Source organism: Chelonoidis abingdonii, chromosome 1 (assembly GCF_003597395.2).
Source record: "Chelonoidis abingdonii isolate Lonesome George chromosome 1, CheloAbing_2.0, whole genome shotgun sequence".
NCBI classification, from domain to species: domain Eukaryota; kingdom Metazoa; phylum Chordata; order Testudines; family Testudinidae; genus Chelonoidis; species Chelonoidis abingdonii.
In genome coordinates, this window is record NC_133769.1 from 150,495,218 (window position 1) to 150,515,390 (window position 20,173).

The following is a 20,173-nucleotide window of genomic DNA, read 5'->3' on the forward strand; positions in this document are numbered from 1 at the left end:
ACCCAAGGGTAATTTTCCGCAGTACACCCATTGGAGTCACTGAGTTTATGCAGAGAAATGCAGAGCAAATGAACTCTCTGCACTCAGCCTTTTTGCCCTGTGTTATTTTCTTTCAATGCCTTTAACATATTATAAGTTCTCCTAAATGCTGGTCAAAGGCACTGGCTTGACAGCATCACAGACAGATGACTTCTGCTTATGCCCAGAGCAGGTACAGTAAGGTAGAAGCAGTGCAAACCTTGCCTGCACACACTCCAGTCCCTGCCAGTGTGCCTCAGTTCTAAACTCAAAGGATACTGGGGTTTCCTCTCCCATTTACTTCTTGTCTCTTTGCAGCTTCTCTCTCTCACACACACTGTCTCTGAGCCACAGAATCAACTTATAGGGGAGTCTGTCTCCACTATTCATTTCTCCTTTGTTGTTTCCACGGAGGCTGTCAACCTTGGGACATCCCTGCTCACAATAGGAAATTTGAAAGGCTGTTTTTTCCTCTCAGTTCACCTGATACCTCACTACCCAGAAGTTTTTCACTGACCTTGGGGGAAAATATCCTCAAATATACATTAGGGCTTTGCTATAAATTCAGGAAAGTAATACACACCCTTGTAACAGTGAATCTGGACAACACTGTTTGTCGATTCTCTACCTAAATATTATTTCCGTCTTACTCACTTCAGTCTAAGTAGACCTATGGGATGGGAAGAGAAACAGGGGCACAAAGAGAGGTATTGAGTTGCCTGAGGATACACACAATGTCTGCAGCAGAGATTGGAATAAACCCCTGACCTCTCAAGAACCACTCAAGTGTCTAAGCCACTAGACCACACTGCCTCTGCTATTCAAGACCAGTCATTTTGCTCCAGTGCACCCCTTTCTGCAACTCTTGCACAAAGGCAACAGAAAGCTGGATTAAAGAGACATTTGGGAATTCCCATAGCAGCTTCCAGGTGGCTGACAATCGGTACAGGTACAGGTTTCAAGAGACTGGAAGCCTGAGAGAGGAGGCTGCCAGACTAGGAAGCTTGCTCATAGTGAGGGAGGCCACCAAATTTCCAGATGGTCAGAAATGCTTGCTGCTCATGCAAACCAGCCTCCCATTGCTTTTGCCAATCTTCTGGAAAACTGCAGCCCACCTAGTGCTAGAAAGCACTTCTGAGCTCGAGCATGCACTCCCCATATGACTTGCTGTCACAAAGTCCCTGGGCGATGCTTTGGAATTGCTCCCCACAAAGCCAGTCAGGACTTTGGAGAGCCTCCTCTCCCTTGGAGCAGACTGTCTTCAGGGTAAGAAGCTCACATGGCTTCACCTTCCTGGGCCTCTCCTTGGAGCATTCAGCATATGCTCCCCCCATGCGCTTCCCACAGCGAGTCCGCCCAGGCGGGGTCCTGGGGAAGCCAGAGGGTCCTGCACGCACCCCCACTTCACTTTGCCATCAGACGTGACTCTTAGCCAGCCAGTAAAACAGCGATTTATTAGATGACAGGAACATGGTCTAAAACAGAGCTTGTAGGTACAGAGAACCGGACCCCTCAGCTGGGTCCATTCTGGGGCCCAGTGAGACAGACAACCCCATCTGCACTCACTCCTCGTCCCCAGCCAGCCCCAAACTGAAAACCCCTCCAGCCCTCCTTTCTGGACTTTGTCTCTTTCCTGGGCCAGGAGGTCACCTGATCTCTTTGTTCTACCACACCTTTAGCATCCCCTTACAGAGGGGAAGGGCCCAGGTCATTAGCTGCTTGGTGACAGAGTGTTGTCCAGAAACTGAGGCACCCACACAGTATTCAGAGGAAACATTAAGAACAGCCCCATTTCGTCACACTTGTCTCCCTGCTGAAGCCTACCCAACTCCCCAGCATATCTTTCATATGTGACACCAGTTGCTGGAAAACCTCCATTTCCCTGGTCCACGCTTCCATTTTTCAACCAGCCAGATGATCAGGTTGTGAATTGACATGATGGAGACATGGAAGAGGAAGAAGATGAAGAGCTAAGGCACTCTTGGATAGGAGTTGTGAGAAGTCAGGAAGTAGCTCAGAAGTAGGGTGAGCAAAAATTTTCAGGAGACTTTTTTTTATGAAAAATGTGTCAACCAAACCGTTTCACGAATTCACATTGATTCTTTCACAGACAAAACCAAAAAAGGAACATATTTCAGAAATGTCAGATGGTTTATTTCAGCGTTGTCAGAATGAAACATTTTGATTTTTTGGGCTAGATTCACAAAAGGATTGAGGTGCCACTCAACAAAGGCAGTGGTAAGGTTCCCCCCTCATGCCCAAACAGCCCAGTGATCAGGGCACTCACCTCTGAGGTGTGAGACCCAGGTTTGAGTTCCTACTTTAGAGAAGTGACTTGAATCCAGGACTTCCCTCTACTAGCTGAGTGCTCTAATTCTCAGGCTACAAGGTAGTCTGGTGTTGCCCTCTTTGTCTTTTCTGTTAAAAACCAACAGAACAGGGGGAGGGATAGCTCAGTGGTTTGAGGATTGGCCTGCTAAACCCCACGTTATGAGTTCAATCCTTGAGAGGGCCAGTTGGGGACTACTCCTGCTTTAAGTAGGGGATTGGACTAGATGATCTCCTGAGGTCCCTTCCAACCCTAATAATCTATGATTCTACTTTATATGAGATACACGCATGGTCACTGGGCATGAGAAAGACTCTGTATGCCACTGGTTATGACATTCAGCTGAGAGATGTGGGTGCAAGTACTTGCTCCAGAGCAGGGATAGGTAACCTGCTGAGTTCCCTAACTGCTGGGCTGTCAGACTCTGACTCTACTTTTGTCACTCTAACCCTTTGAGGTGAAACAAAAGTTTTTCAACTTTTTAAATTGGGTGAAAATTCAAAAAAATTCCAGTGTCAGTTTGACCTGAACCAATTGTTTTTTTTAATTTTTCAGAACAGACTGTAAATGGAAAAATCAGTTACTCTCCCAGCCCTCTAGTCAGAAGAAAGCTAGTTACCTATCACAGGGTAAAGGTAGGGTGAGGAGTTAAGGATGGCCATACCTTTGGTAGGATAAAATCTTGAGGGTTAAATCTAAAAGTCTTTTCTAATTCTATTTTTGATATGCGGTTTCAAGTAGCTCACGTAATTAGTGGGAATGTTTAGAATGCTATGGAACGTCTGCAGCGCATGAATGTGGTTCCACGGGTTGTGGAGTTTGCATACCATTCTCTCAGCACCGAGAGCCAAAATTCTTCCTGGCCTCGTTTGTCCCAACCCTAATTACAGCCAGGTAGAAGATTGCAGTGCAATACTCATGCTTTACCAAAGGAAAAGATAAACTTTGTGCTCAGCTCTGGAGGAAGCTCAAGAAAAATTAAGTCAGAGTTCAGCAGATACTGCCCATTCATAAAGAAAACATGTCAGAAAAATGTCAGCGATTTTCAGCCTGGAGAGGAAGGAACTCAGGGGCCTCCTAGCACACTCAGTGACTTCCCTCCCACCACTGCTCTCTTTAAACACATGCATGGAGGCATGGCACCCCAGTTCCTAGGAACCCCAAATTAAGGCTACACCCACATTCTGTGGGTCCTGGATCAAGACCCTGCTCCATTGTTCCCACAGAATCTGGATTGAGACTGCCTCCCATTTCTAGTGCCCCCCACACAATCAGAAGTGCACTAAGGCTCCCATGTACAAAACTACACATCCTCAAGAGCCCTACATAGCCTTGTACCCCATTCCTATCCTCATCAAGAACACATTCCCAGGGACCCGAGCTCGAGACCATGCATCTCCATCCCCATGGAGCTTGGTGGCTTATGTTGCTATTCTCATGAACCTCCAATTACTTTATACTACTACTGCCTTGGTCCCCAGATCGAGTGTTCCAGCTTTATAGTCTGAAGGAAGTAAAAGTAAAAGTTGGAACAACACTTCTATTATTTCTTTCCTGGCTCAGCAGCTGTACTGGTAGCAGAAAATGTCATCTATATAGAAAGCCCCTCAACTTGCAATAGCAAACACTGAAACTCCCTGTAGATCCATTATCACATGACATGGCTCAATCTGTGCTACTGGACTGGAGTTCATTTCCTGTGATGCTACTAGATAAGATTATTCTTGCTGTGCCTTAGAAATAATACTCTTCACATCTGAGATTGCTGTTTTGAAATTCAATTTACACTTTTTCCTTCATTCTATTTCTTTCCCATGTTTTTTGTATATCCTTCTATTCTTTTTCTCTCTTTTGGTCTTTTCTCTCTCTTCCCCCTGCTCTATCTCCTCTCCTTCTGCGAGAAGACATGATAATTGAAAATTTAAAAAGGAGAGAGACAGACAGTGAGGAGGGTCCAATTATTCTAACAAGCCAGTGCAGAAAGACTACTGAATCTGAATTTGCCCTCCTGCACCTTAAATCCATTCCTCTTGTACCTCAGCCCAAGACCTAACCTAACAACTTTGGGGCTAATATCTAGCCAGTGATTCAAGAAATCAGAGTTCAATTCCCTGTTCTGCCACGGACTTCCTGTGTGATCTTAGCCAAATCCTTTAGGTCCAGATCCTCAAAGGCATTTAGGAGCCTAATTCCTATTGATTTCAATCAATCAATCAATGGGACTTAGTCAGCTAAATACCTTAGGCCTTATGTACAGTACAGAGTTTTGTTGACAAAAATCAGAGGGTTGCATCTGACGAAGTGGGTATTCACCCATGAAAGCTTATATCCAATACATCTGTTAGTCTATAAGGTGCCTCAGGACTCTTTGTCACTTTTTGTTGACAGCTTTTGTTGTCAAAAAGGCAGCTTTTGTTGTCAAAACAGTGGATGCATACACACTATAATGTGACTTTTGGCAGCAAAAATGCCCTGTTTTGGTGGCAAAATAAAACCACCCCAATGAGAGACATAATGCTTTTTGTGCAAAAGCTTTGTCGATAAAGTGCCAGTGTAGACACCATACTTGATTTTATTGCTTTAATTGGCCTCCAGGAGACATCCAACAAAGCCCATCCTGATTGCTCTTGTCAGCAGTTTGAACTCTATTGCCTTGCAGTCAGGTAAACAACCATCTGTCTCTCCCCATTTAAAGGCCCAGGAATTTTTTAAATTCCATTTTCTGTTTGATCAGTGTGGAAAGGTCTCGTTGCATTTCACAAGGTGACCATGCTTCATGTAGCCAGTGCTCTCCAACTTGGACCACTGCAGCACTGCAGGATCTGTGCAGTATTTGCGGAGAGGAGGCTGTGCCATAGGCGCCGACTTCCCCACTACCTGAGGGGTGATCGACCCCCCCTCACCGCCCCAGGTCCTGCCCCTGCCCCTGCCCCTGCCCCTGCCCCGCATATTCCCACCCCTGTTCCTCCCGTGCCCTTCCCCTCCGTCTCCCCTCCCCTCAGACCCCCACTCCATCTCTTCCTGCCTCTGCTCTGCCCCTGCACCCACCCCACCCCTCCCTTGTCGCACCTCTTTCCATCCCATCCCCTGAGTGTGCCCCATCCCCACTCCTCTCCCTCCCTCCTGGAGCTGACCTGCATGTCACAAAAAAGCTGTTTGTGGTGGGGGGAGGTGCTGGGAGGGAGGGAGAGGAGTGATCAGTAGGGCTGCCAACATGGGAGAGGCGCTTAGGGTGGAGGGGAGATGGGGGAAACTTGGCTGCTGGTGAGTGCTGAGCACCAGCAAATTTTCTTCTGAGGGTGCTCCAGAAGAAAGACACCCTTGTAGTCGGTGCCTATGGGCTGTACAGTCCCACCGTGCTTAAGTCAAAGGAATTTTGATACCCAGGGCTGTCTCTATTGTTTTCACCACCCTAAGCAGCACGCTGAATTGCCACTGCGGACGGCGGGGGCAGTCCATGTGCCGTTAGGGCAGCACGTGCGTTTCCACGGTGGTGGCAATTCGCTGGCAGCTTCTGTCATCAGTCAGAAGACAGAAGCTGTGCTGCCACGGACAGCTGAACATAGAAGCTGCTGCCGAATTGCTGCTGCCGCGGAAACACATGTGTCACCCTAACTGGCTTGGGGGCAAAAACACATGGGCTGCTGCCCCTTGCAGATTGCCGCCCCAAGCATCAGCTTGGAATGCTGGTGCCTGGAGCCGGCCCTGTTGATACCTACGGCAACATTTCTCAAGGCTTGTGTGAACAGAGATATGACTGGGACATGGTGCAGGGCAGAGCAAAGATAAAGGAGCTGAAGCAGGTGTACCATAAGGCAAGAGAGGCAAACCGGCACTCTGGTGCTGCACCCAAGACCTTCTAGTTCTATAAGGAAATGAACACTATCCTTGGCAGCGATCCCACCTCCACCTCCAAGAGCCAGTGGATACTTCATCATCCAGTCATTGATGAAGAGATGGAGTTAGACGACGATGTGAAGCCCACAGCAGGGTCGCCTGGTGGATCAGGCAGCCAGGAACTGTTTACCTCTCCAGACAATCTAGCCAGTATCAGCAGTTGCTCGCCGGGGAGCAAGAAGCAGGAGAGGAGATGCCTGGGAAGTAGCTGTGGTTTGTGTAGTGTGGAGGTGAGTTCAGGGTATAGAAAGGTGCAAGGCTGGCTGTGTTTCTGTGTGCCAGAAATTTCCCCGTGCAGCTAATCAAGATGGTGGAACAGGGTATTAATGCATGCCGAGATCTCAGAGGAATCCTCCGGAGAGATCTCTTGGAAAACTTTCCTAGAGTTACTTGGCAATCCTCTGCTAAAGCTTCCTTGGCAGAGCTGCTTTGTTCCTTCCCACATTGTAGGAAACTTTTCCATGCCATTCAGCCATCATTTGTGCAGGAACCAAAGCGGCACTCAGGCAAGCAGTATAGCATGTAGTAGATTTTGTGTGTAATAGATTTTGCTGCCTATCTTATAAGATACCTTGCTATCTGCTACAAAGACCCCGCCTGTGGAAAAGTGTAGGATAATTTAGAATTTTTACCCTAGTCAGCTGCACTGCAATTCTTCCAGAGTGTTCTTTTCCCCATGTAGAGTGCCCCACCTCCCCTAACTAACATTCATCAGGCTTTGGGTGTTCGCCAGATGTGTACTTGCCAAAGGTCAGTGAGAAAGTGATTGCTGTGTCACCAGAGGTGTATTTTACTGAAATGTTTCAATGCTGTCCGTGAACTTAACAATCATGCTTCTGTGCATTGTTTTTTGTGTTTCTGCAGATGTGTCCTTGAGGGACACTTCACACACAGCAGCAGAGCATCTCTGCCAGATAAGAAAGTGCCCAAGAGAGAGCAAAGATGACATGTTCTGGGAGATACTACTGTTCTCCAATACAAAGAAAAGGGAATGAAGGGAGCAATGTTTTCCTCAGGAATTGAAATTAGGGGGGGTATTCAAATTTGGGGGGGGGAGTTTAAGGCTGATGAAAGGTGAGATAGTGAGGGTGAAGATGGGCTCTATGGCACTATAGTAAAAACTAAAAAATGCTTCATGATCATTTTATTAGATTTAACTCATGTTTTAAAATCATCGCACAAATTAAAGTTGGCTACTCAAGCCTCCTATGAAGCACTACATCTACATTCTTCTTGGTTTCTTGTTATAATTTTGCACAGCTCTGTTAATGAACTTCTTGAATAGAGTGCGTTCATCTTCAATGGGTTCTCATGTGTCCGGTACTTCCATTCTTTCAACTGATATGCTCGCTCATTAGTTCAATTACAGGATCAGGCAGAAGGAGACTTCTTTCAGAACACAAAATTGTATTCAATGAGGAAAAAAATGCTCTACTGTAGATGTTGTGACTGGGAGAAGCAAGAGATGAATTCCTACTTCTTTCATTCCAGGAAACAGCACAAACATTGGGTCGAGCCATTAGTGATGATAAAAAAAAAAAGTTGAAGTCAAATCTTCATTTATTTGTTGTATGACATTCCACTCTGTGTTCAAATTCTCTACTTTTTCCTGAGTTCAAACTGCTGACAAGAGCAGTCAGGATGTGCTTTGTGGGACACCTCCTGGAAGCCAATTAAAGCAATAAAAAAGAGCAGCAACAGTTTCTGCGGGAGGTGTCCACCCCACACCAGGCCCAACAGGAGCACTTGATGCAGCAGGTGACGACTCGGAGGCATTTCTGGTCACCTGTGAAAGGGTTGCCACCACAGTGCAGTCACCAGAGGAAAATTGAGCCACCCTTCTGGAGCCATATTTGACTGACTCTGTGTAGGCTGCCTATTACAATCTAGATCTGAAGGATGCTTTAGATTACCAGAAAGGCAGGGCAGCTATTCTTGACCAGATGGGCATGTCCTGCAAAACTTACAGAAAATGTTTCTGCCGGGAGCGGTACCCATCAGGGGCTCGCCCCAGGGCTGTGGTCCAGAAGCTACGAGACTACTGTTGGCACTGGCTGGAACCAGAGAAATGTACGGGGGCTCAGGTGGCTGAAGTGGTAGTGCTGGAGCAATTCACACAGATCCTCTCCTCTGGAGGAAGGGAGTGGGTGAAATGTCATCGCCCAACCTTGCTCTTGGAGGCCATCACTCTGATGGAAGACTTCCTGGCTGCAGAAGGGTCGGAGGTGCAAGGTAAAATGTCTGAGACCCCCAGAGACTCAGACCAACCTCCGGAGCGCATGAGCCAAGGAGTGTAAGCCCCCAACCCCATCCAATGACAGCTGGGGGGCACCCTCCAGAAAGCAACAGAGGGACCCGCCCCTCAGTCATGAGAGGAACTGGGAAGCCGTTGGGCCAAGGCGTAGAAGTCCCGCCCAAGGCAAGATGGAGGAAGTGCTACAAGTGTGTCCTTGAAGGGCATTTCCATCGTGACTGTCCTTTTATGGATTGCAACTACGGCCAAGCATTAGCTATGGGATCCCAGGCCCGCTGAAGAGTCCCCGCCAAACTCCTGATCTCCTTGTGGGTGGAGGGCAACCCAGCAACTGCCCTAGTTGACTTGGGATGTAGTCAGATGCTGGTGCTGCCGATCTGGTAGACTTCCCCAATCCTGCAGGGGATCCCATCCTTATGCAATATATCCATGGGGATATACAATCGTACACTATTGCTTAGATACAGTTGTTGGATGAACACCAGAAGGAGGTATGCCAGGCTGGTTTGGCCCAGAGGTTAGCCTACCCAGTGATATTAGGGCTAGATTGGGGAGGATTCTGAAGGATTGTCCAGGACTGGCATCACCAGGCACCTGAGGAAGACAGGGCATGTCTGATGAAGAGGGTGCTCATGGCCAAAATGAGATCAGGACACCCAGAAGGAGATTCTGCTGCAACAGCCAGTACTTCCCCTTAACCCACCTCCGAGGCAGGGCCAACAGGAAAGAATGACGCTGAATGGCTAGACACCAGGGGGGGAAATTCATGAGGGAACAATGGGAAGATCTAACACTGAGTAGGGCCTGGGAGCAGATGACAAGCCCCGATGAAGACAGGGGTACTAAGAAACAGACTCTGCAGGGACCCCAGTTTGAGGTTTGCAAAGACTGTCTATATTGGGTGGTCTGGGAGCCCCAGACCCAGGAGAAATTATGGCAACTACTAGTCCTGTGTAAGAACCAGAGAGGCCTGTTATGACTGGCACACTTGGTGCCCTGGGCTGGGCACTTGGGGATGGAGAAGACCCTACAGCGAGTGGCCCAAAGATTCCTCTGGCCTGGCATTCACCGTGAAGTGCGGGACTTCTGTGCGGCCTGTCCAGAATGTCAACGGGCTGGCCCAAAGGGAGTACTAAAGGCACCCTTGGTCACCCTTCCTGTCGTTGGTGTGCTGTTTGAGAGAATTGGCCTGGGTGTAGTAGGGCCCCAGGAAAAAAGCGGATCCAGCTGCCATACATACTAGTGGTGGAGGATTACATGACACAATACCCTGAGGCGGTCCCACTACGGAACATCACAGCACCAACTATAGCAGCCGAGCTCCTGAAAAGTGGAAATACTCAGGGACATACCAACTGACCAGGAGACCAATGTCTCGTCTATGCTGATGGCAGAACTACATCGACTGATGGATATCCGAGAGCTAAAAATTTCGGTATATCACCCAGAGACAGATCCTGGAAAGATTAAACGGGACACTGAAGTCCATGCTGAGGAATTTTGTAGAGGATAACCCATGCCACTGGGACAAACTGTTGCCAGCCCTGCTGTTCATGGTGCGGAAGGTTCCTCAGGCCTCTACGGGCTTCTCACCCTTCGAACTGCTGTATGGGTGACAACTCCGGGGAATGTTTGACCTCCTGAAGGAGACCTAGAGGAGCAGGAGTCACGGGCCTTGGGCTCCGTCCCCTACATACTGCAACTCCCAGAGCGGCTCCAGAAGTTCGAAGTATTTGCAAGAGAAAACCTCCTACAGGCACAGCAGACCCAGGCACATCATTACAATCAAGGGACATGACTGCGCACTTTTGAACCGAGAGATAGTGTCCTGTTACTACTAGCCTCTACAAAGTCCAAACTTCTGGCCAAATGGCAAGGGCCATTTGAGGTGGTTAGGCAGGTGGAGCCTGTAGACTATGAAGTGTGGCTGCCAGACAGATGGAAAGAAGTCTGGACTTATCACGTAAACCTCCTAAAAGAGTGGAAGACCCAGGGGAGTCTACTGATCACCCCACACCCTTCATAACCAGAACTCAGCTCGCTGGTTGGTGAACTCATGGACCCCACGCCCATTGCGATTGGAGTAGGACTGGACACGGGACAATGGGAGGCAGCAAGTAGGGGGTTTGTCACCATGCTGTCACCTCACCCAAGGTGGACTGAGCTGGTGAGTCAGCACATTGCCACCCTCTCTGGCCAGAAGGTCAGCGATAACCATCTGCCGCTGCCAAAGAAGATGTGGGGGTCGGTTCAGAGGGAGCTCCACATGATGCTGGACATAGGGGTCATGGAAGAATCATGCAGCGAATGGTGGAGCCCTATCGTACTAGTCCCAAAATCCGACGGGACCATACAATTCTGCATAAACTTCTGGGAGGTCAACATAATATCCCGGTTCCACGCATACTCAATGCTCAGAATGGATGAGCTACTGGAACGGCTGGGTAACACAGCATTTATCTCAACGTTAGACTTCATAAGTGGTACTGGCAAATACCTCTGATGCCCAAATCCCATGAGAAAACGTCCTTCCCTCCCCCATTTGGGCTGTACCACTTTGTCACCATGCCTTTCAACCTGAATGGGGCCGCGGCCACCTTCCAATGACTGATGGACAGACTGTTACAACCCCACCACCTGTACGCAGCTGCCTATATAGATGACATAGTGGTGTACAGCCCCACAAGGGAAGGATATCTTCAGAACCTTGCAGCGGTCTTGTAAGCCCTGGGAGAAGCCGGAATCACTGCCAACCCAGCCAAGTGCCACCTTGGGCAGCAAGAGGTAACGTATCTGGGGTATACAGTGGGCTGAAGGACTTTATGTCCCCTGGTGACAAGGTACAAGCCTTACAGGACTACCCAAAACCTACAACAAAAAGGCAGGTACGCCAATTCCTGGGCCTGGCAGTATACTACTGCCACTTTGTGCAGAGGTTCACAATGCTCGCAGCACCTTTGTAGGACCCAACAAAGAGCTCACAGGCCCTCAAGGTACAGTGGTCAGCCGAGTACGAGGAGGCCTTCCAGGAACTGAAGGACCAACTAAGCAGGAAGCCATCCTATTTCACCCTGACTTTGACAGGCCTTTCATATTACAGACTGATGCATCAGAAGAAGGATTGGGAGTGGTGTTGTTCCAGGAAGATGAGGGACAGTAGCATCCAGTCCTCTATTTGAATAGGAAGTTGTTCCCCTGGGAGAAGAGGTACTCAGTGATAGAAAAGGAGGCCTGGCAATGAGGTGGGCAATCGATGCTCTAAGGTACTACTTGCTGGGGAACTCCTTCTAGTTGGTCACTGACCATGCACCACTTCTTTGCCTTAACACTAAGAAGAACACCAATGCCAGAGTCATGAGGTGGTACTTTTCAATCCAGCCATACGACTTTCAAGTCACACACTGACCCGGTAAGGCCCACACAAACACAAACTTCCTTTCCTGGGTAGGAGGGCAAGATGCTGAAGAGGGGCCACCACCGGACACCCTCTTAAAGGGTGTGTGTGTGTGATTGGGTGGGCATGCCCTGCACTGGGACTGAGGGGGTTAACACGTCACTGAGGGCTGAGGAAGCCACACCCCCATGGCCCTACTGTGCATGCTCAAAGTAGTGCAACACCAGTATAAGAGGGAGCAGACTGGCTCAGTCTGGGTGGACTGCTGTGGGTGGACTGCTGACGGGCTGTGGGCACTTTACAATGCAGAGGCCAGGCCAGCCAAGCCCCAGGGTCTAGACGAGACTGAGGGAGAAGGAACTGGGGAATGAGGAAGCCAGGCGATGCAGAGAAGCAGGTAGGAAGTAATCCAGGGAGTTTTTGCAGGGAGTTGGTTGAACAACTGGAGGCTAGCTCAGTGTGTTTTGGCCAGATCCCCGCCAAGCTGGTAGCAGGCAACCCCACCACCGACAGGGCCCTGGGTTGGGACCTGGTAGAGAGGGAGGGCCCTGGTCCCTCTATCCTGGCTGCCGCCCACCCTGAGGTGGTAGCCCAGTCTGATAGTGACTGACTCTGTTTGCTAGGCCGCACAGTCCCGAGCCTGGGCACAGAGATTGACTCTGGCTGCTAGACTGCACAGCCCTGGATGGGAGTGTGGAAATGTGACTGCGGGCCCGACCCGTGACACAGCCTCATTAAGTACTTCTAAAGTTGGCTTTGAAAGTGACTGGCTTATAAGGCTTTCTGCATGTTGATGCAGTCCAGAGACTTGATGTTTTGCAGTCTTTTCACGTTGTTTGTCATCATTGACTTTTCTGATCGGTCTGGCAAACCAAGCTCCTCCACTTTTACCAATTATAGCATTGGGAAACTTTCCCTCTTTGTTAGCTTTTTTGCAAAAGGTGCACCAGTTGCCATCTTATGTAACTTCAGTAAATGAGAAAACTGTGTTTAGTTTTTGGAGACACTGTTTCTTCAGTAGGTAGCTGTATTTGTGCTTCAGGCTGGTTGGATGTAGATACACCACTTGAACCTTCAAATTACATGTTGATATGTTCCTGGTTCTTGGTGTGTTCTTCAACTTGGTTAGTTTTTGAGGCCTTTCAGTGGAAAAAATAGTGGCATTGTTTTTTGTCTTTTCATTTTGACCTGCAACATATAAAAGATATGAAGAAATTAAATGTTTTGTTAGGATAACGCAAATTTAACATAAGGATAATGCAAATTACACCAAAACACAACAGTTCTAGATTTCTAAAACAAATACAAAAAATATATTAAATTGACTTTTGAAAAGTAAGCAGTCATGGGATAAAAGAGAAATCCTCTCATGGATCAATAATGAAAACAAAGGGTAGGAAAAGATAATCAGTTTTCAAAATGAAGAGAGGTAAATCATAGTGTCCCTCCAGGGATTCTACTGGGACCAATACGGTTCAACATATTCATAAAAGATCTGGAAAATGGGCAAGCAATGAGGTGGCAAAATTTGCAGATGATACAAAACTAGTGAAAATAGTTAAGTCCAAAGCAGACTGCGAAGAGCTACAAAGGGATCTCACAAAACTAGATGACAGGGCAACACAATGGCAGATGAAATTCAATATTGATAAATGCAAAGTAATGTACATTGGAAAACAATCTCAGCTAAACATACAAAATGATGAGGTCTAAATTAGCTGTTACCACTCAAGAAATAGATCTTGGAGTCATTGAGGATGGTTCTCTGAAAATATCCACTCAATGTGCAGCAGCAGTCAAAAAAGCTAATGGAACGTTAAGAACCATTAGGAAAGGGGTAGATAACAAGACAGAAAATATCATAAAGATGCTATATAAGTCACTAAAACATAGTCTAATAAATAAATGTTCCTTTAACATGCCCCTCACTTTCCCCTCCACTGCACTCCATTCACCATTGTTGTCCTTGGTCAGTGGAAACTCGGAGTTAAGAGGTGCTTTCACATGAGTTTACCTCCCGGGGGAGGAGGGGAGAAGGCACCTTACTGGTTCTCCGCTTCTCACTGCTCACTCTGGCCACTGTTGTTCGTTGTGCCACTGTTCACTCCACCGCTCTGCTGCTGATGGCCCTGTGCTGTCACCTTCTGCTGCCACCTGCCACTGCAAGCTCTGCAAGTTGATCTCTTGAGGTTCCACCCAGCTATCAGTGATTTCAGGTCTCAGTGGGGGATCCTCTCTGCTAGTGCAGGCTGGGTTGTCTCTTCCACAGAAACACTGTCCTACAGCAGGTCTAAGCACTGAGATCTGATTATCAGTGATTTCAGCTCTAGTAGTCATTTAACAAGAGACTTTCTATCAAGCCTAATCAGCTCTATCTCTAAACAGTGGAGGGGGACAAGTCAAATAGTACTTGTCACTCTTAGGCAAGCAAAACACCTGCCCCCACACTTTCTCCCCACTGGGATCTGGCATCCGAACCCCCTGCTTAGCAAGTGCATTTCAGTTGAGAGTGATGCACCCTCAGTCAGGACAGGCTAAGCCCAGTTTTGTTTCCCTTCACTCATACAATCAGAGTAACAACATTTCATTACCCCTGCATTCAAGTGATTTGTAACCCAATACCAGCCAAAATTGATCACTTGGGCAACACAGCTCTGTCTGCAGGATACCTAGGCATATTAGGTGTGTTCATGTAAATACAATCTGGTCCTAAAGCCTTTCCCTGCAGGCCCCCAGCTCATCACTAGTTGTCAGGGAGAGCTCATTTAGACCTTGTTTACAAATCATAATTTGAAATTATTAGGTTGGCCAACACCACCGAAAGGAATGCACTGACATTGCCATAAAAATAACAGCTGTGTGAGGAAGCAAGTCTTTGTTCATACTTTTCAAACCTATTATGCTTTTTTGGGTACAAGTATTTTATCATATACTGTATATGCTAAAGTATGTATTAATGTTTCAGTTTCAATTCAAATTTTCAGCCAATGACTAAACTGGCAACACTGCATGTAATTAGTTAACAATGGGGGTGGGGGTGCTGAGGAAATTCAGGGAAGTGTGTAGGGAAATCCCTGGAAAGGAGTGGAGGGAAGCCAAAAGGCAGGACAGAAAAGAAAATCAGGAGTTCATTAAGGACACTACTGTGTGGATGTTTAAAGTCATGGAGGAGCAAAGGCAGATGCTGAATTCCTTAATAATGCTGCAGACTGAGCAGATGCATGCCCGCCCTCCCCTGCAGCACATTCAGAACTCTTTTCTATGCCCCAACCCCAAACTCCGCCTGCACAGTCCTTTCTGCTTTCTGGGTGTTCTTTGTTTCCCATTCACACCACTCCCCTGGACAGCTTTCAAAATGATAGCTGGACCTACACACAGCTCTGAAAGTCTTCTCTTCCTTGGTACCTCCTTTCCGTGTGTGTGGGGTGTGTGTGTGTGTGGTTTTTTTGTGCAATAGAAGCAAAGTTTTTGAACGATAACTAATCTTTATTTGTGTCCTACAAATTGAGGTAGCAGGCACTATCAAGACATACACAGGCAATTTAATCATTTGCTTACTGGAATTTAAGGTCCCAAATTTCACAATTACTTCCTATGAAAACTAGATGTAACATAACGTTGCAGTACCAATTATAGAGATATACATTACTGATTCTCATTTTCAAAGTGTTGCCTCAAAGACTCTCCAATTTGAATTGCCCCCCTTTAGACCCCTCTGATCAAAATCAGTAGCCAGGTGGTCTGCCTCAGCACTTCACCCATGAGCAAACCTTTCATCTTTAGCTTCACAAATATTATGCAACGTATAACACTCGGCTATGTCCATGGGTATATTACTCTCATTGAGGTCTAACCTGCCATAAAGACATCACCAGCGCGCCTTTAATATGCCAAAGGCATATTCCACAACCATCCAGCACCTACTCAGCTAGTCGTTAAACTGCTCTTCACTGCTATCCAGGTTTCCCATGTAAGATTTTATGAGCCATGACTGTAAGGGGTACTCTGGGGTCTCCCAGGATCACTATGGGCATTTCAATATCCCCCACTGTAATCTTCTGGTCGGAAAGAAAATCCCCAGTTGCAGCTTGCTATACAGGCTTGAAGATGCGTGCCTCATGCACCTTCCCAGACCACCTCACATTGATGTCAGTGAAACGCCCATGGTGATCCACAAATGCCTGCAACACCATGGAGAAGTACCTCTTCCTATTGATGTACTCCATCTCAAGATGGTTTGGTGCCAAAATTGAAATACATCTCTACTCCAAAATAACATGTCCTCGGTAGCCAAAAAATTTTACCGCGTTATAGGTGAAACTGCGTTATATCGAACTTGCTTTGATCTGTCGGAGTGTGCAGCCCCTGCCACCCCGCCCCCCGAGCATCGCTTTACTGCTTTATATCTGAATTTGTCGGGTCACGTTACATCAGGATAGAGGTGTATGTGTGCCATCTATTGCCCCTCCACAGTTAGGGAAACCCATTTCTGCAAAGCCATCCACTATTTCACGCACATTTTCCAGAGTCACGGTCCTTCGTAGCAGGATACGATTAATGGCCCTGCAAACTTGCATTAAGGCAGCCCCAATGGTCATCTTCCCAACTCCAAACTGATTCACAATCAACTGGTAGCAGTCTGGAGTTGCCAGTTTCCACACTGTGATTGGCACTCGCTTCTCTACTGAAAAGTTTCAGAGTGGTAGACGTGTTAGTCTGTATCAGCAAAAACAATGAGGAGTCCTTGTGGCACCTTAGAGGCTAACACATTTATTTGGGCATAAGCTTTTGCCCATGAAAGCTTATGCCCAAATAAATTTGTTTCTACTGATAGGGCAGCTCTCATTCTGGTGTCCTTGTGCAGCAGTGCTGGGGTGAGCTCCACACATAGTTCTAGGAAGGTAGGTTTCTGCATCTGAAAGTTCTGTAGCCACTGCTTATCATCCCAAACCTGTATGACAATAAGATCCCACCATTCAGTGTTTGTTTCCTGAGGCCAAAAGCGACAGTCCACCTTGTGCAGTTGTTCTGTGAATGCCAAAAGAAATCTAAAGTTACTCCTATCCATATCACACACCATGTCAGGCAACTGGGAGTATTGTTAAGTTAGGAACTTCATGATTAACAGCACTTCCATCCACGATGTGTTAATGACGATTGTCAGACCATAGGAGAGCAGTGGTATCCATAGCTTCCCACAAAGATGCCAGGGTGCACAGCAAACAAGGGCCATTGAAAAATGCTGTGAAAGAAAGTTGGAGGTTTATGGAATGCTGGGACAGAAAACAATGCATCATGAGACATTGATCCCAGTCCCAGGATGTGCCACAATCCACTCTGCCTTCCCATAAAACCTAGCGGCAGACAGTGTCGAGCTGCACTGTGAGGTAGGTACCCACAGTATACTGATCACACTGTCAATGCTAGTGCCTCAAGCATGGATATGCTCTGCTGACAGAGGGAGCATAGTGTGAATATGCAATACCAATTTTTATTATAGCGCTTTGAGTGTCAACATAATTTTCATCAACAAACTTCTGCAGTGTAGACAAGGCCTTCAGGTATGATAGCAACGCCCTTCCTCGCAAGGGTGTTGTGAGGATAAATCCATTAATGTCCGAGAGGTGTGTAGATAATATGGTAATTGCAGGCCATGGAAATAGCTAAAGATAGCTATCCCTTTGTTTGTGGATTTTAGGGAAGGGCCTAAACCAGGTTTATAGAGGAACGTTAGTTTTATATTTAATTAAGGAGCCCCACAGTAACCTGGATTAGGTTTCAGAGGGGTAGCCATGTTAGTCTGTATCAGCAAAAACAACAAGAAGTCCTTGTGGCACCTTAGAGACTAACAAATTATTTGAGCATAAGCTTTCATGGACTAAAACCCACTTCATCAGATGCATGGAGCAGAAAATACAGTAGGCAGGTATAAATACACAGCACATGAAAAGATGGGAGTTGCCTTACCAAGTGGGGGGTCAATGCTAACAAGCCGATTCAATTAAGGTGGAACTGGCATATTCTCAGCAGTTGACAAGACAGGGCAAATACCAAGGGAGGAAACAAAATCACTTTTGTAGTGATAATGAGGCCAATGTAATCAAGATGGCCCATTTTAAACAGTCGACAAGAAGGTGGGAGTATCAGCAGAGGGAAATTAATTTTTGTAGTGACTCATCCACTCCAAGTCTTTATTCAGGCCTAATTTGATGGTGTCCAGTTTGCAAATTAATTCCAGTCCTGCAGTTTCTTGTTGGAATCTGTTTTTGAAGTTTTTTTGTTGAAGAATTGCCACTTTTAAGTCTGTTATTGAGTATCCAGGGAGATTGAAGTGCTCTCCTACTGGTTTTTTAATGGTACAATTCTGGATGTCTGATTTGTGTCCATTTATTCTTTTGCGTAAGACAATCCGGTTTGACCAATGTACATGGCAGAGGGGCATTGCTGGCACACATCACATTGGTACATGTGCAGGTGAATGAGCCCTTGATGGTGTGGCTGATGTGGTTAGGTACTATGATGGTGTCCCTTGAATAGATATGCAGACAGAGTTGGCAGTGTGGTTTGTTGCTGTGATTGGTTCCTGGGTTATTGTTTTTGTTGTGTGGTGTGTAGTTGCTGGTGAGTATTTGCTTCAGATTGAGGGGCTGTCCGTAAGTGGGGCTGTCCGTAAATGAGGCCAGTCCGTAAGTGAGGAGTGGCCTGTCTCTCAAGGTCTGCGAGAGTGAGGGATTGTTCTTCAGGATAGGTTGTAGATCCTTGATGTGCTGGAGACATTTTAGTTGGGGGTTGAAGGTGATGGTTAGTGGCGTTCTGTCACTTTCTTTGTTGGGCCTGTCCTGTAGTAGGTGACTTCTGGGTACCCTTCTGGCTCTGTCAATCTGTTTCTTCACTTCACCAGGTGAGTATTGTAGTTTAAAAATGCTTGATAGAGATTCTGGAGGTATTTGTCTCTTTCTGAGGGATTGGAGCAAATGTGGTTGTATCTTAGAGCTCGGCTGTAGACAATGGAAGCTGGATGGCACACACCAACTAACAGAGAAAAAGAAATCTTGAAAATGTTTCCATTCAAATTAGGTCAAATTCTGATCCTTTACTCTTTCTTTTAAGTAGGCAAAATTCCCACCGGAATCAATGACATTTGTGTCTGAGTAAAAACTAAGAAACAGTACTGGAAGGAACCTCCTGAGTCCTCAAGTCCAGACCCTTACTATCAGAGGCAACCCTGCTATAGACTACTGCTTCTGAAAAAGAACCTCAAGATTTGGCCCATTTGGTTTTATATAGTCCTTTCTCAATGCAGCCTAATGTTAAGTCTGAGCTAAGCAGACTGTGTCCCATTACTGTTGTAATAGCATAGGGTAGGAGTAGGCAAACTATGGCATGCACACCAAAGGCAGCATGCGAACTGATTTTCAGTGGCACCCACACTGCCTGGGTCCTGACCACTGGTCCAGGAGGCTCTGCATTTTAGTTAAATTTTAAATGAAGCTTCTTAAACATTTTAAAAACCTTATTTACTTTATATACAATAGTTTAGTTATATATTACAGACTTATAGAAAGAGACCTTCTAAAAACGTTAAAATGTATTACTGGCAAATGAAATCTTAAATTAGAGTGAATAAATGAAGACTCAGCACACTACTTCTGAAAGGTTGCTGATTCCTGGCATAGGGGCTGGCACTGCAACCACAAACACTTATGAAATTTACCACGTGTGTAGTCTTACTGAAGAGAACAGGCTAACATGCAGGACTGAACTCACTCAAGAGAAGTTTTTATGGGACTGGAACCACTGTTTTAAAATTGTATTTGTTTTAACTGAGCAACATAGTCATATTACCCATCAAGTGGAAACCACTGGCCAGATTCATCAGTACGCTCTGGCTGCTTTGTATTGCTCTGGTGATGCAAAGCAGCTGAGAAAACGAGAGGGCTGTTTTATGGCTGCTTTGTCTCTCTGGAGAGGCACAAGGCAGTGGAGTGTACTGATGAATCCTAACCCAGGACTTTTGAATTTCTTTACTTTTAATTAATTCAAATCCTCACCCTGGAAATCAGCCTCATCTCTTCAGGTAAAGGTCTGCATTGTTTTATTAATAATAATATTTGTCTGTTACAGCTATCCCCCTATTCCATTTTGTTTCTTTCAGCTGTCCCCATATTCCATTTTGTTTTTGTTCTCCTGTGGCCTCCCCTCCCTGGCTGTTAAGTTGTTTCCCAGGGCCACTGTCCTTCTCAAAGGGAGGGCCCCTTAAAGTTGTTTACCAAGAGCCATT